At 34.3% G+C, this 14,133-nt stretch overlaps 1 pseudogene; it reads right to left on the bottom strand.

Annotated features, from left to right (window-relative positions):
• Nucleotides 1-5,686: 5,686 nt before the first annotated feature.
• The window catches only part of LOC112822981 (dnaJ homolog subfamily C member 8 pseudogene), a 62,750-nt pseudogene continuing 54,303 nt past the window's right edge, over nucleotides 5,687-14,133 (bottom strand).

Here is a 14,133-nt window from a genome sequence, read left to right as displayed (position 1 = left end):
CTTATTATTAGATCATGCAAGTAACTCTCTGTGTATGTTTTGGGTCTCTGTGTATGTTGGTCTCTTTGACCAACATATGTCACAGCTGCATGTGCAGCTCTGACCCATTTTCTGAGTAACATGTCAGGCTGCTAAAAATGAGAGTGGCTCAGAACTAAAGAAGTCTTTGCATCATGCCCATACAGCAGTCCACACAGGCCTTAGGACACATCATTTCAATATGTCTCAATGTGTCCATGATAAATAAGGATGCTATACAGAAACATAGGAAAGCCCACTTTATAGAATCACAGCAGAAAGCCCTAGGATTTTGAGGCAATTTTATATTCTCTATGGATTAATATTTTCTTTTGAGAATAAACTCCTTGTTTGGTACTGAGCCCTGCTAAAATGGCATGCTTAATAATGGGGCATCAAGTGAATCTAAAACCTGAGCTGTCATCATAATGTACCAAGCCATAACACTAATCATGCGTGACAGGAATCCTCTTTAAAATAATAGATAGGTAGATGGATAGATGATAGATAGATAGATAGATAGATAGATAGATAGATAGATAGATATCAGGCTAGAATACTTTGGAAAGAAATAAATAAGTTGTGTGAGCAGGTTCAGACTCTCATGACACATCCTCTTCTTGGGTCACCACCTCAGCTTCTGTATCTGCATATTGCCTAATGAAGAGTTCCCGAAGACTGGTGATCACAGGAGGGAAAACAATTAACCCCATTTTATAAGCTGTGCCAACACCAGTTGGAAGTGAACTTCTAGAGCCTTTCAGCTGCTCTCTGCAGTGGTACTGAAAATGAGAAGAGTAACTTAAAATCTTCCTAGTGGGAAGAACTTTGTCAATGACATCCAAATGACCACTTTGCCTGGAAGAAGAGTTACTGCAGTTGACAGAATAATGCCTCTCAAAGATGTCCACATGCTAATCTTAGAAACTTGTGAATATGTTTTCTTAAATGGCAAAGGGACTTTGCAGATGTGATGAAATTAAGGATCTCAAGATAGGGAAATTATCCTGGACTTTTCAGGAGAGTCCAGTGTCATCACAAAGAGCCTCATAAGCAGAAAGCAGGAGGTCAGAGAGGAGAGGAGATGCTACAAAGGTAGATATAAAGATGGAGGAATGGACCTCAAATAGCCTCTAAGACCTGGAAAGTAAAAAAAGAAAGAAAGAAAAAAAAGGAATATCCCCCTAGAACTTCCAGAAGAAAAACAGTGCTGTTGACACCTTAACTTTAGCCCAATTAAGACTCATTTCAGATTTCCGACTTCCAGAAAAATCAGACAATAAATCTGTAGTGCTTTAAGCCATTAAGTTTCAGATAATCTTCGTAAACAGTAGTTGGGAAACTAATGCACATACATACTCCTGAATCTTTGACAATGGCTAAGGGTTTGGTTGGTTGGTCAGGTACTTGGAAAACGAAGTAAACAAAACTCATTATTTACTGTTGTATCATCTCTGTTCTTTCCAACCTGATTCTATAGTTTGAATTTTCTCTTTATTATACATCGTATTTTCCTTTTTTGCATTCTTAGTAATCTTTTAAGAATGTGATCCCAACATTGCATATTTTACCTTGCTAAGCACAGAGTGGTTTTTATATTCCTATTCATGTTCTTGATCTTTACTGTGAGATGTAGTTACTGGAAAGTAGTTTGATCTTCTGGAGGGTTACTTCTAGGTTTTAAGGTGTGAACAGAGTGGCCTCTGCAGATCTTTTTAGACCTCTCTCTGCTCAGCTTTCTCCTCTCCAGTACTATGCCCTACAACTCAAGTTGTATTCATCTCCATGACCCAGGTCGGGCTCTTTAACCCAGGAAGACCACTGGACTTCCACCTTGGTTCCTTCTTTTCCCTGTGCCTGAAAATTCTTTCCATGCAATAAACTGAAACAAGCATTTGTCTTAACTAGTAGACTTGCTCTCCCTCATGGATCATTTCCTTGAAATGTTTGATGTTCAATGTCTGAAAATTGATGTTTAATATATATATTTTTTCTATGTTTGATTTTCTGGTGGATGAGGATATTACATTTTTATTACTCTATCTTGAACAACAGCAGATGATTTTGAAAGATTATTTTGGAATCCTTTTCATTACCTTACAAAAGTCATCTTGGAAACTTTCTTTTAACAAAGACATTTACCAGGTTCTATACTGATAGGTCATCAACTCATGTCATTATGCTGGTGGTACTAGTAATACTAATGTATTTGGAAGTGTGAGGTATTTGGGAAGCGTAATGTGTGATAAATGTTTGAATGGCTTAACTATCACATACATATGCTTTGAAAATAACTATTTTATTGGACTGAAAGATACTAAAAGGGAAATCGGATGTAACTAATTATAGTCATCTCTCCCCTTCTGTGTATTTCCTTTTGCTTCTTCCAGGTCCCAATTCTAATTGTATTTCTTTATCCTGCAACCTATTAGCTCAGTCAGTAAAAAAAACTAGTATCATTTTCCTTACTAAAATCCTTTCTCATTAACATTTTATTTCTTCCAAGAAATATCTCTTGTCCCTCTGTGTTCTAAATTTAGGCATGCTGTCTTCTGTACTCCTGAAATCTTAGGGTGGCAATCATTTTGATTTGGAATTTATAAAGATGTGGGTTTGGCTCTCACCTTTCATTTGCTGATTGTGAAGTGTTAGAAATTGCCTACGCTTAATTTCCTTACTTTTAAAGAGGGGAGAAAATATACATTTAGCAGATTTGCATTGAAAATTACAAATAATGTACAAAAGCCTGACAACGCACAAGTGTTTTGAAAAAAAAATATTTTTGTGATATGTATATTATTGCCCACAAAAATAATCTCCCTTTTGTTTTCTCGGGTGTTATACAGGTATTGGGATTAAGGAGAATTTATGGTATACATAATTTCTTTAATCTTCATTTTCTGCTAAAGAAAGACAAGAAATGGTTGTTTGATAATTTACTCTCAGAGAATTTGTCAGGTTGCCTGGCAACTAGCTAACTGGAAAATGGGGTTCTCTTCAACACAACAGCATGCCTGTGCCAAAGTAAACTTCCCAAAGTTTTCCCAGGTTGACTAGTGGCCATTTCTAGTAGTGTGTGTTTCTGTTTATATATAAAAACATGTATTCCACCTAAAGGCTGTAGGAGCTGATCAGAATCAGAATTATAGGCATGGTCAATATTTTAGAACTGATAACTAAATTCAGAAGGAAGGGACGCCTGGGTGGCTCAGTCAGGTAAGTGTCTGCTTTCTGCTCAGGTCATGATCCTGGGGTCCTGGGATCGAGTACCCCTGCTTAGCGGGGAGCCTGCTTCTCCTTCCCCAGCTTCCCCATGCTTGTGTTCCCTCTCTCACTATCTCTCTCTGTCAAATAAATAAATAAAATCTTAAAAAATAAAATCTTTAAAAATAAATAAATTCATAAGGAAGAAGATCAGTATGTTTCTGAATAAACAATAATAATCCAAGAACTTAAATATACTATATGTCATCTTATGCAATATTTTAATTATAATGTAATATTAAGATTTGTATTTTAGAGAGGAGTTCAACAAAATTATAAGATATGCTTACTTTATATCAAATAATAAGTGGTTAAGCAGAAACACAAACTCAATTCTGACTTAAATTCCTGTCTCTAAAGGTATTCTAGACACACACACACCCACCACATTTTGTAAATCAGGAAACTGAAGCAAAAACCTGTGAAATGACTATGCAAAAAAAACCCCACAGCTCTATTTGAAATCCTGGGATTGGAGAATAATGCCATCTGAGCTATCAATTTAATGAATTAAAAAAAATCATCTAAAATGCATCAGTTAGATGGTGTAAAAAAAGCACTTCCAATTTATCAAGTGCTCTTAGACATAGAGAAACACATTGAATTATCTCAATAATATATTACTTTAATTCTTCAATATGAAATAACAACATTTGGGGTAAAATATTCAGTGTTTTCTTATATGAGTCAAATTAAAAGTAGGAGTGAATTGATTTGAAGATAGCTTTTCATAGTTTCATTTTTTTCTGTTTATTTTTATTAGTTCTGTTACAGTATCATGCTGGTGTTAATTTAAAAGAGAGGGTATATAATAAGAAAGCTTTTTGATAACTATTTTGGAATATGGCTTTCCTCCCACGTAAGAAGTCTGAGAATATTTGTCTGTCATACATCATTTTTAAAATGAACTAAGAATAGAAAAGTTTATGAAGAGAATATATTGGTTAGTTGAGAGCAAGTAGGAAGAAGTATTCTGTAGCACATGCAGTTCATTTTGACTCATTTTTGTGAGAAGCAAAAAGATTTGTTGAACAGTGCCATGAAAATAGAAGAACATAAAATCAGTGACAATCAATTCAGGTATTAGGGAATTTGATATTCTGTGTACTCAGTGTATAACTCAATGTTGTCCCAAATTTTGTGATGATGCCTCCAAATACTCTTTTAATTAAGAGTTTTATGTCCTTGGGCTATTTTTCACTTTTCCAATTTGGTTTAGAATATTTCTGACTTTACCTATTTCAATCCAAAGCTAGGGAAAACTTGGCAGGTTTTGCTGACTTTTACTTTGCATTTGGGGATTTGGTTCAACAATAGTCTCAAGCAAAATGCAAGAATTGCAAATCTATCCAAACTGAAACAATAACATAATAGTTCACAAGCACCAAATAACTCTGGAACAGAAAAATGATGAATTTTGCCCATCCTTGGGCAGAGCAAAAAACTGACAAGTAAACATAGGGTAAAAAGGAATGCCTCTAGGCTTTCTATGACAGCAAGTTTTAAAATCATATAATAAATGGCTATGCTAATGGTTACACTGTTACTCTGTAGTGACACATATTTTAGAAATGTCCATAAATGGAGTGTAAGCATAATTGTTTATCCTTTTTTGTGTTATTTAACTATAATAAACCTTGGGTTCTTAAACCTCTCAGATTAAAATATATTTTCTCGGTGATCCAAAGTATGATATAAAACCTGTTAATTGCTGTTGGTGAGAATTTAGAAATTATGACTGTAGAATTTTATGTGATATTGCAGAGTATATAATTAGAGGTTATCAGTTTATCTAGATATTAGTTGCTGAATTGTATAGACTAAAAAAAGTACAACTATGCTTAGATAAATACACATAGTATTACTCTGTACTTAAAGTAAACTTGAAGTATGACTTTCATCTTGGGTTGAGGACATGGTTACAAAATATCTAATATTTTATTCAAAATAATGTATAAATGCATTGTCTGGAGAAGAGGAAACAAAGTTTTAGAATCTCAACAATTTAATATACACTAGGAGAGATTATTTTTTTAGATTTGGCCTCCAGTAATGACAAAGAGTTTTCTCATCCTTTTCTATATATTTGTGTGACACATGAACTGGGGTTATTTTCATTTTATTTTATTTTAAGCAATACATTTAACTGGATGATTTCCACAAACTGTACCCAAAGTTTCTAAACATCACAATTCAGTGAAGTACAAAACATTAAGTTACAGGCTGTGGGAAGAGAAGCCAGCACCAATGGTGACACCTTCCAATCCTTGGTCTAGGGATGGGGGTGGGGGAAGGTTTTCTTTTAAACTGAGCCCCTCATTTCAATGTACAAAAGAATTACTCTGATGGGTATTAAATTGTATTGAAAACAAAATGGACTAAAAAGCAACTACTACTTATTTTGGGGTGGAAATGGGAAGAAAGAACGAGTCCTTCAAAGCAGGAGGGGAGACAGTTGGGGGGAGGTTCTGTGGCTGTGACCCCAGGTGGTCACTCACGCTGCTCCATTTTTACTTTCCGTGGTCTCAGGAAGGTCCGATTTTTCTTCTCTTTCTTCCCCTTTGTATTTGCTTGGAAGTTTCGCCCGCTGTCCACACGACCATCTCGACTTTCCTCAAAGTTTTTCCACCACTCTCTTTCTCCTTTGGCTTTTTCTTAGGCTTCAATCTCTTCTTCTCCTTTCATGCATCTCTTTGGCTTCTCTCTCTTTCCTTTTAATTTCCAGCTCGGCAAAGTGTTTCATGGTCTGTTTATATACTGCTTCTTTGAACAGCTCAGGGTCGTCCTCCTCCAACATTTGTAGGTTTTCCTTCCTTTTTTAATTGCTTTTTTCTCTCTTTCACAGTGTGTTCCTTTTCCTGCCTGAATTACATCCAGGGCCCTCTTCTTTTGTTCCTGATCCAGTAACAACTTGTAAGCTTTGTCCACAGCTTCAAAAGTCTTTTGTGCTCTGTCAGCATCATCTTGGTTTTTGTCAGGGTGCACCAATATGGATAAACTGTCGAAACCTCTTTTTTATTTCTTCATCTGTCACTTCAGGATCTGTCTGAAGAACCTCAAATGGGTTCATATTGAAGTAGGTGGAACCAGGACGGGTCTATCTTTCAATCTGATTTTTGGATGTTAGAACTCAATCTCTCTTCTTTATTTGTTTCACCTCACTGTAGAAGGTCATAAATGCTTCCTCGGTCCTCCCTCCTCTAGCCGGCTCTCTCCTGGAGCCATTTCCCGTGAACTGGGGTTATTTTTAAATAATGAATCATAATAGAGACCTGTGTGTCTCTGTTTTAAAGGATAAGCAGTTTAAATACAGCAGAATTATTTTGGGCTCATGAAGTCCTTCATGGATTGTGAGTGTAGAAAGTTCAAGTGTAATACTGAAATTATAATTATTACTTGGTAAGAATATTATGTGAATGCTAGAGGGGTTCTGCTGAAAATTTTTTCAACCTATTTCCATCAAATGGAAATGGACATATGAGAACCTGAACATCCTGAAGGGATTGGACACTGCAAGTGTTTAGCATCAGGCCACATTTTATGTGTCCTTGAAAGCAGTGTTTCTTGAACATTTGTGCCAGCTTACATATACTTACTAAGATGTTTATTCAGACTCAGTAGATCTGGAATAGGATGTGATATTATGTATTTCTAATGAACACCCAGATGATATTGAGGCTGCTGGTCTTACACCATATTTTGAGTAGCAAGTTTCTAAAGGATTTACCCAGCATAAATTGACTTTAGATTTTTCCTAGTCCCCATAAAATTAACTGTATGTCTAGTTATAGATCTGGAATTCAGAGTTTCAAATCATGAAAAAATTATCCAAAAGCTCTATAACTTATTTATAATAAAATGGAGAAACATTTGATTTTTCCCCAAGAACTCAAGATACATATCCTTCTAATAAAATTGAAGAGATTAATCATTTTATGTTGAAACAATCTACGTAAGATCATTCTTATCTGCAACAAGTCCACTTGTAGAAATTCTACTTTATATATAAATATACTTCTATTAGAATAAACTATCCATATAAATCTATATGACATATCTATCATATATATAAATATATACATAATATATATGAGAATAAACTTCCCATTTCTTTCATATATCACTAAAGCTAAAAGTTTGAATTTGTCCAAAGATCGATAATTAAATTGTTTTAGTTTTCCCTTTATTTTGAGAATATTTGAATTTTAACTCCTAAATTGATTTACTCAAGTGTTTAAACTAAAGGCCCAGTAGGGAGCTTGCTTCCCCCTTTCCCTCTACCCCTCCCCCCACCTGTTCATGCTCTCTCTTGCGTGCTCCCTCTCGCTCTCAAATAAATAAATAAAATCTAAAAAAATAAAAAGGAATCTCATTGAATTAAAAGTTAACAATGATGCTGATGGACTGCCAAGAAAAAAATAATTTTAGTAATTTGAAAACAGTGTTTCAGCTAGATACTTTAAGCCTGAAGAGGAACGAGCTACTCTTGGGGGTGTTACATCCATAAAACAATAACGAGTTCCTGTAAAAAGAAATACTCGGAAACAAGAAATATATCTTGGTTGTTAAAAATATAATAGCACCAACAACAAACTTAGTAGAAAGAGCAGGGAAAAAATATGGAATTCCCTCTGAACTAGAAAAGTAAAAAACAAAAGGAAAATAAGAGGCACAAATAAAATATTTGAGGAACCACCTAAGTGATTTCAACACTGACTTAGCCCTAGACTACCTCTTTGAATTCATTTTCTCCTACTCATGCCCTTTCCCACTGCCTAATCTTATTTCAGTCTTGCAATTCTGCCAGGAATTTTCCAGTCCTGACGATTTTGTGCTGGACATTCCTTCCCTGAGTATAGAGCAATAACCCTGGGATCATTGCACTCTTGTATTTCTTTCTTCATTGAAGTATAATCTCAAATATTTAATTCAAACTAAGCTAATATAGCTCTTCTCTTCTTCCAGTAATGTTTTGTGATGTTGGTTTATTTTATGTTCACCATAGCAGTGCTCAGTTTCTGAGGGGAGAGAAGGAGGAGGAGGGAAGGAGGGAAAGAAAAAACGAAGGAAGGGAGAAAGGAAGGAAAGAAGCAAAGAAGCAAGTAAGGATGGAAGAGAGGGGGAAGAAAAGAAGCTGAAACATTAAATGAAGATACATAATATATTGTATTTATAAGTTATTTTGAAAAAAATCCACTTCCCTATTATATTCTGATTGTACCATGTGTAAAAGGTATAATTCAGATTATATTTTTATTATCTAATTAAATCAAATTTGTCAAGTATGTATAGTCTTTTGGGATCAATAATCAATTCATTTAACAAGCATGTTCCTAAGATTTTATGCACATTCACATATTTATTAATAGCAGTTCAAATAAGATAAATCTTATAGATTACCTAAAAAAAATCTGAATGACTTTGACTTGATATCAATTAGTATATTAATGTTAATTTCTTAATTTAAATGTGGAAAAGGAAACATAATTTATATTAAAGTATTCTTTATCTGAAAAACTAAACTGTTGCAATCATCATTCCCTTCCAAAGTTGATTGCAATTAATTAGGAAATTTTGTTACATCTATTTTTATGTGATATTTACAAATCAGTACTCATCTGCAAGAGATCACCATCTTTTGTGAAACCAAATTTGGTCTTCAGCATCCTGAATACAGCACACTCAGAAGAATATACTGAATTAAGGAGGGCACGTACTGAATGGAGCACTGGGTGTTACACGCAAACAATGAATCATGGAACACTACATCAAAAACTAATGATGTAATGTATGATGATTAACATAACATAATAAAAATAAATAAAATAGAATAATTATAATTTTTTGAAGAAAAAAAGAAGAATATTATGAGACAAGACATACCTTTGTAATTGTAATAAACCTTAATGAATTTTGGTATTGTGCTGTTATGTTGTAAAAACATATAACTAGAACAGATTTTAATAAGTCCATATAAATTTCTCATTACACCTAGAGGATTTTGTTTTTTTTTCTGCCTCATTCCATATAGATTTGAAGTTATAAGAAGTAAAAGCAAAATTAGATAAATGATAGATTTGAGAGATAAAAAGAATTAGATACGTAGGTAGAGAGGTAGGTAAGCAGATAGGTAGATAGATAGATAGATAAAATTGTTCAAAGAAGGATAAATGGGTGAAGAAAACCAAGACAGATAAGAGTAATAGAAATATGCAATTAAGGGCATTAAAGTTGCATATATAGGTTTTATTTTGTGTTCTGAACTTCCAAATTAATTGATATCCAAGTATACACATGCTATGAACTTTTGCCTTTTCCTTTGGAAACCTCCATATAACATGCTTTTCTCAAAGGCATGGGCAATTTAAAAGAAGAAAACAGATTTTAGCAAGTTAGCCTTTGAAAATTATTATAAAATTTCCTTTGATTGCACAAAACACTACTTTCTTTGATATATTAAAAGAAGGTTTTAATTAGCTACTTGTAGGGTTTATTTAGTTTTATTTTGCATCTCAGGAAAAAAACACCTGAACACTGCAATATAAATCTTTATATAATATTCATTAATGTCTCTGTTGCTTTATAAGGATTGCTTCAAGGGAAATGATCTCGGTTAATAAGCTGGTGCTACTTGTGAAAATGAGAGAAAGGGATTTTTCTCAATTAAACTAGAGTATGCCAAAAATTCTCAGATTGTTAGACAATAAAGTGTAAAAACCTCTGCTGAATTATCCAAAAAAACAGTTTTGAAAGGGAATGGCCCCTAATTCTCAGTCACCATGATTTATTGTCATATCCTTAACCCTATATAGTTTTTAAATCAGAAAATTAATTTGTTAAGATCATAAACATTTTTTTACTTTTAAAATAAACAATTCTATATATTCAGGAATAAAAATGATCAAATTAATATGGACAGTATTTCATTTCGGTGATAATTGTGGGCAATTTTCCAGGGAAATCATTTTGATAAGGAATCTATAGAAGAAAAATCTCCACACCACAGATGCATAAAACACCAGTGTTTGACATGTGGCTATTTGCCCCCAAGTAACAAACTTGAATGAATTGAAAAATGCTCTCCATTACTGCAACTCCTTTGATAACTTTAAGATAGTGATAACTAGATAATTGATACTTTAGAGATAAATGAAATTTTTATTAGCAGTTATGGCATTTTTTTTAAAGAATGATGTCTTTTTTTAATTTTTTTATTGTGTTATGTTAATCACCGTACATTGCATTGTTAGTTTTTGATGTAGTGTTCTATGATTCATTATTTGTGTATAACACCCAGTGCTCCATGCAGAACATGCCCTCTTTAATACCCATCACCAGGCTGACCCATCCCCCCACCCCCCTCCCCTCTAGAACCCTCAGTTTGTTTTTCAGAGTCCATCATCTCTCATGGTTCATCTCCCCCTCCGATTTCCCCCCTTCATTCTTCCCCTCCTGCTATTTTTTTCTTTTTTTTTTTTTTTTTTTTAACATATAATGTACTATTTGTTTCAGAGGTACAGATCTGTGATTCAACAGTCTTCCACAATTCACAGCACTCACCATAGCACATACCCTACCCAATGTCTATCACCCAGCCACCCCATCCCTCCCACCTTCCACCACTCTAGCAACACTCAGTTTGTTTCCTGAGATTAAGAATTCCTCATATCAGTGAGGTAATATGATACATGTCTTTCTCTGATTGACTTATTTCGCTCAGCATACCACTCTCCAGTTCCATCCACGTCGTTGCAAATGGCAAGATTTTATTCCTTTTGATGGCTGCATAATATTCCATTGTATATATATACCACATCTTCTTTATCCATTCATCTGTCGGTGGACATCTTGGCTCTTTCCACAGTTTGGCTATTGTGGACATTGCTGCTATAAACATTGGGGTGCACGTACCCCTTCAGATCCCTACATTTGTATCTTTGGGGTAAATACCAATAGTGCAATTTCTGGATCGTATGGTAGCTCTATTTTCAACTGTTTGAGAAACCTCCATACTGTTTTCCAGAGGGGTTGCATCAGCTTGCATTCCCACCAAAAGTGTAGGAAGGTTCCCCTTTCTCTGCATCCCCGCCAACATCTGTCATTTCCTGACTTGTTAATTTTAGCCATTCTGACTGGTGTGAGGTGGTTGATGAGGTCCCAATAGTTCATTTTTGCCCTTGCTTCCCTTGCCTTTGGCAATGTTTCTAGAAAGAAATTGCTGCGGCAGAGGTTGAAGAGGTTGCTGCCTGTGTTCTCCTTTAGGATTTTGATGGACTCCTGTCTCAGGAGTCTTTCAACCATTTTGAGTCTATTTTTGTGTGTAGTGTAAGGAAATGGTCCAGTTTCAAAAGAATGATGACTTTTTTAAAAAAAAGATTTTATTTGTCAGAGAGAGAGAGAGAGAGCACAAGCAGGGGAAGCAGCAGACAGAGGGAGAAGCAGGCTCCCTGCTGAGCAAGGAGCCCGATGTGGGACTTGATTCCAGGACCCTGAGATCACAACCTGAGCCGAAGGCAGACGCTTAACTGACTGAGCCACCCAGGCATCCGGATGGCATTTCTTTTCATGATTTTTGCCGTTCATTTGAGGATGCTATTTTTCCCCCATGTGATTCTGTGTAAGTTTATGTAGCATGATTTAAGCAATTAGTTGTATATCATTTACAGTTTTCCTATAATTGATCATTACAAAAGTAATCAATTAGATGCAAAAAATCATATTTCTAAAGGCTTAACATGACTACCTTTCAATAATAAAACAATGATTTAAAAAGTCAAAATGAAATTGTAGCACAATGTGGTAGTAATATTTAATGTACTCTACCAATCTTTCATTTTTTAAGTAAACTAGTTAAACACTGATTCTTTAAGAAGGTTCTTTGTTTTTAAAGATTTTATTTATTTGAGAGAGAGAGCGAGAAAGGGATTGAGAGAATGAGAGGGAAGAGGAGCAGAGGGAAAAGTAAATTCACCACTATGCAGGGAGCCTGATGCAGAACTAGATCCCAGGACTCTCTGATCATGACCTGAGCCAAAGGCAGACGCTTAACTGACTGAGCCACCCAGGCACTCTTCAAGAAGGTTCCTATTGCTATTTTCCCATTAATATCAGTAAAATAATCAAGTGAAAGAATTTGCAGACCTCTGAATTCTGTCTGGCTACCATCAATACATATAGGGTCATGGCCAGCTACTATTTACCAAGTCACATAAACAGCACATAACATGTACAGTGACCAAGTAATTTTATGGGTAGGTGCTTCAAATATAACATTAATTGTGAGATAAATAATTATGCCTATGGTATTATTAAAATAATATGTATGAATAGAATAATAGTGATGAAATAAAAAAGGTTAACATTAGTGGAACGGTAGAAATTGAAAAGGTGAAAACTTGGTTCTAATGCATTATTTTGTATCAGGTATAATAATGTAATTTAAGAGTTCTTAATTTTCCTGAAAGATGGAATGCCTGAACAAGATGTGTAAAAATATCAATATACATGAATCATATTTTCTTCATTCTCAAATGAAAAAATATAGTGTAACCAAAAATTAATGGGCTTAGAAGCATTAGATCTTATACCTCCTTCTTCACATCCCTCCAGTACTGGAAGTCACATATAGTCAAAAACTTTAATAAACAATTTCAATTGTTAGTCCAGGTTCTGAGAAAATTTCAAGCTTATACATAAGACTCAAATTTTGCCTTGCTCCATCAAAGTAGATACACCCATAATGGTAGAGATCTTCTTATGAGATCCAGGACAGAATCTATTTCTCTTAACAAGAGTCTGATTTCATTCCAGATAATGAGTAAAGAACCTGGTGTCGAATTGAAATTTCATTAAATTTATTTATTTTTTTATAAGATGGAGTTGAGATAATTAATGCATGTGTGTTCATATTTCAAAGAAAGGAATACAGCTAAAAGACCCCCTTCCCCACAGATAATCATGGAAACAAATATTGGGAATGTATCCAAGATTCTCCAAATCTTGCAACTCTGGAAAATCAAGTTGCCAGTTGTTTCAACATTACCCCAAAATATTAGTTATATTGATATAGTTATTATTATTGAATTCTCAGTTTTTCTGGTAAGAGAAAAGGAGGGGTGATTTTAATATGAGCATATGAGTAGTCAATAGGTTTATAATACTTTATATTTTTATGGTAACAAGTTATTCCTCTTATCACTTTGATATACATCCTCATGACTAGCTATTATAGACAGACTATTTTTGCTAGCAGTCTTTGACTAAACCATAACCAGAATGTACAATTTACTATTTCTGTTAGATTCAGAAGCCACTTTCTTATTGGTTGGGGCATTTATAAAATAAGGAAATTTTAGGATTTATTTTGGTGTAACTGAAATATTAACAGGTGGTTGCTTTTACAACGAATTCAAAGCTAAACAAAATACACCTTTAAAACATTGTGATTCATTTAGCCCACTTATAATATGGGTCTTGTATTTGCCTAAAAACGTGTCGGATTTGGGAGACTAGAAATAATCCAATGGCAGAACATGCTAATCCCTCTCTACTGAGGCACACACTAAATCTCTATACAAAGCCATGAGAAGCTTACCCAGGAAAACTGTTTGTATCCATCAACAAATAAGGTTATTAAGAGAAAAATAACACTGGGTGAAATGAACTGCTAAATGTTTTGATTGTCAAAATACACAAGTGACAAATACTTGAGAATAAATGGATGGATTTAGGTTTATAAAGTTCAATAGTTACCCAATGAATTTTAAAAAAATTGTTGATTATTGTTTTAAAAAAGTCAAATTTGGATTAAAAAATGTAAATAAAAACTAATAAAGTATTTGCCATAGGAAC

This window comes from Callorhinus ursinus, unplaced genomic scaffold (assembly GCF_003265705.2).
Source record: "Callorhinus ursinus isolate GAN/ISIS: 27379988/994484 unplaced genomic scaffold, GSC_fseal_2.0 scaffold5, whole genome shotgun sequence".
Taxonomy (NCBI): domain Eukaryota; kingdom Metazoa; phylum Chordata; class Mammalia; order Carnivora; family Otariidae; genus Callorhinus; species Callorhinus ursinus.
The sequence above is the reverse complement of the archived record's forward strand: the minus strand, read 5'-3'. Positions and strand labels throughout refer to the sequence as shown.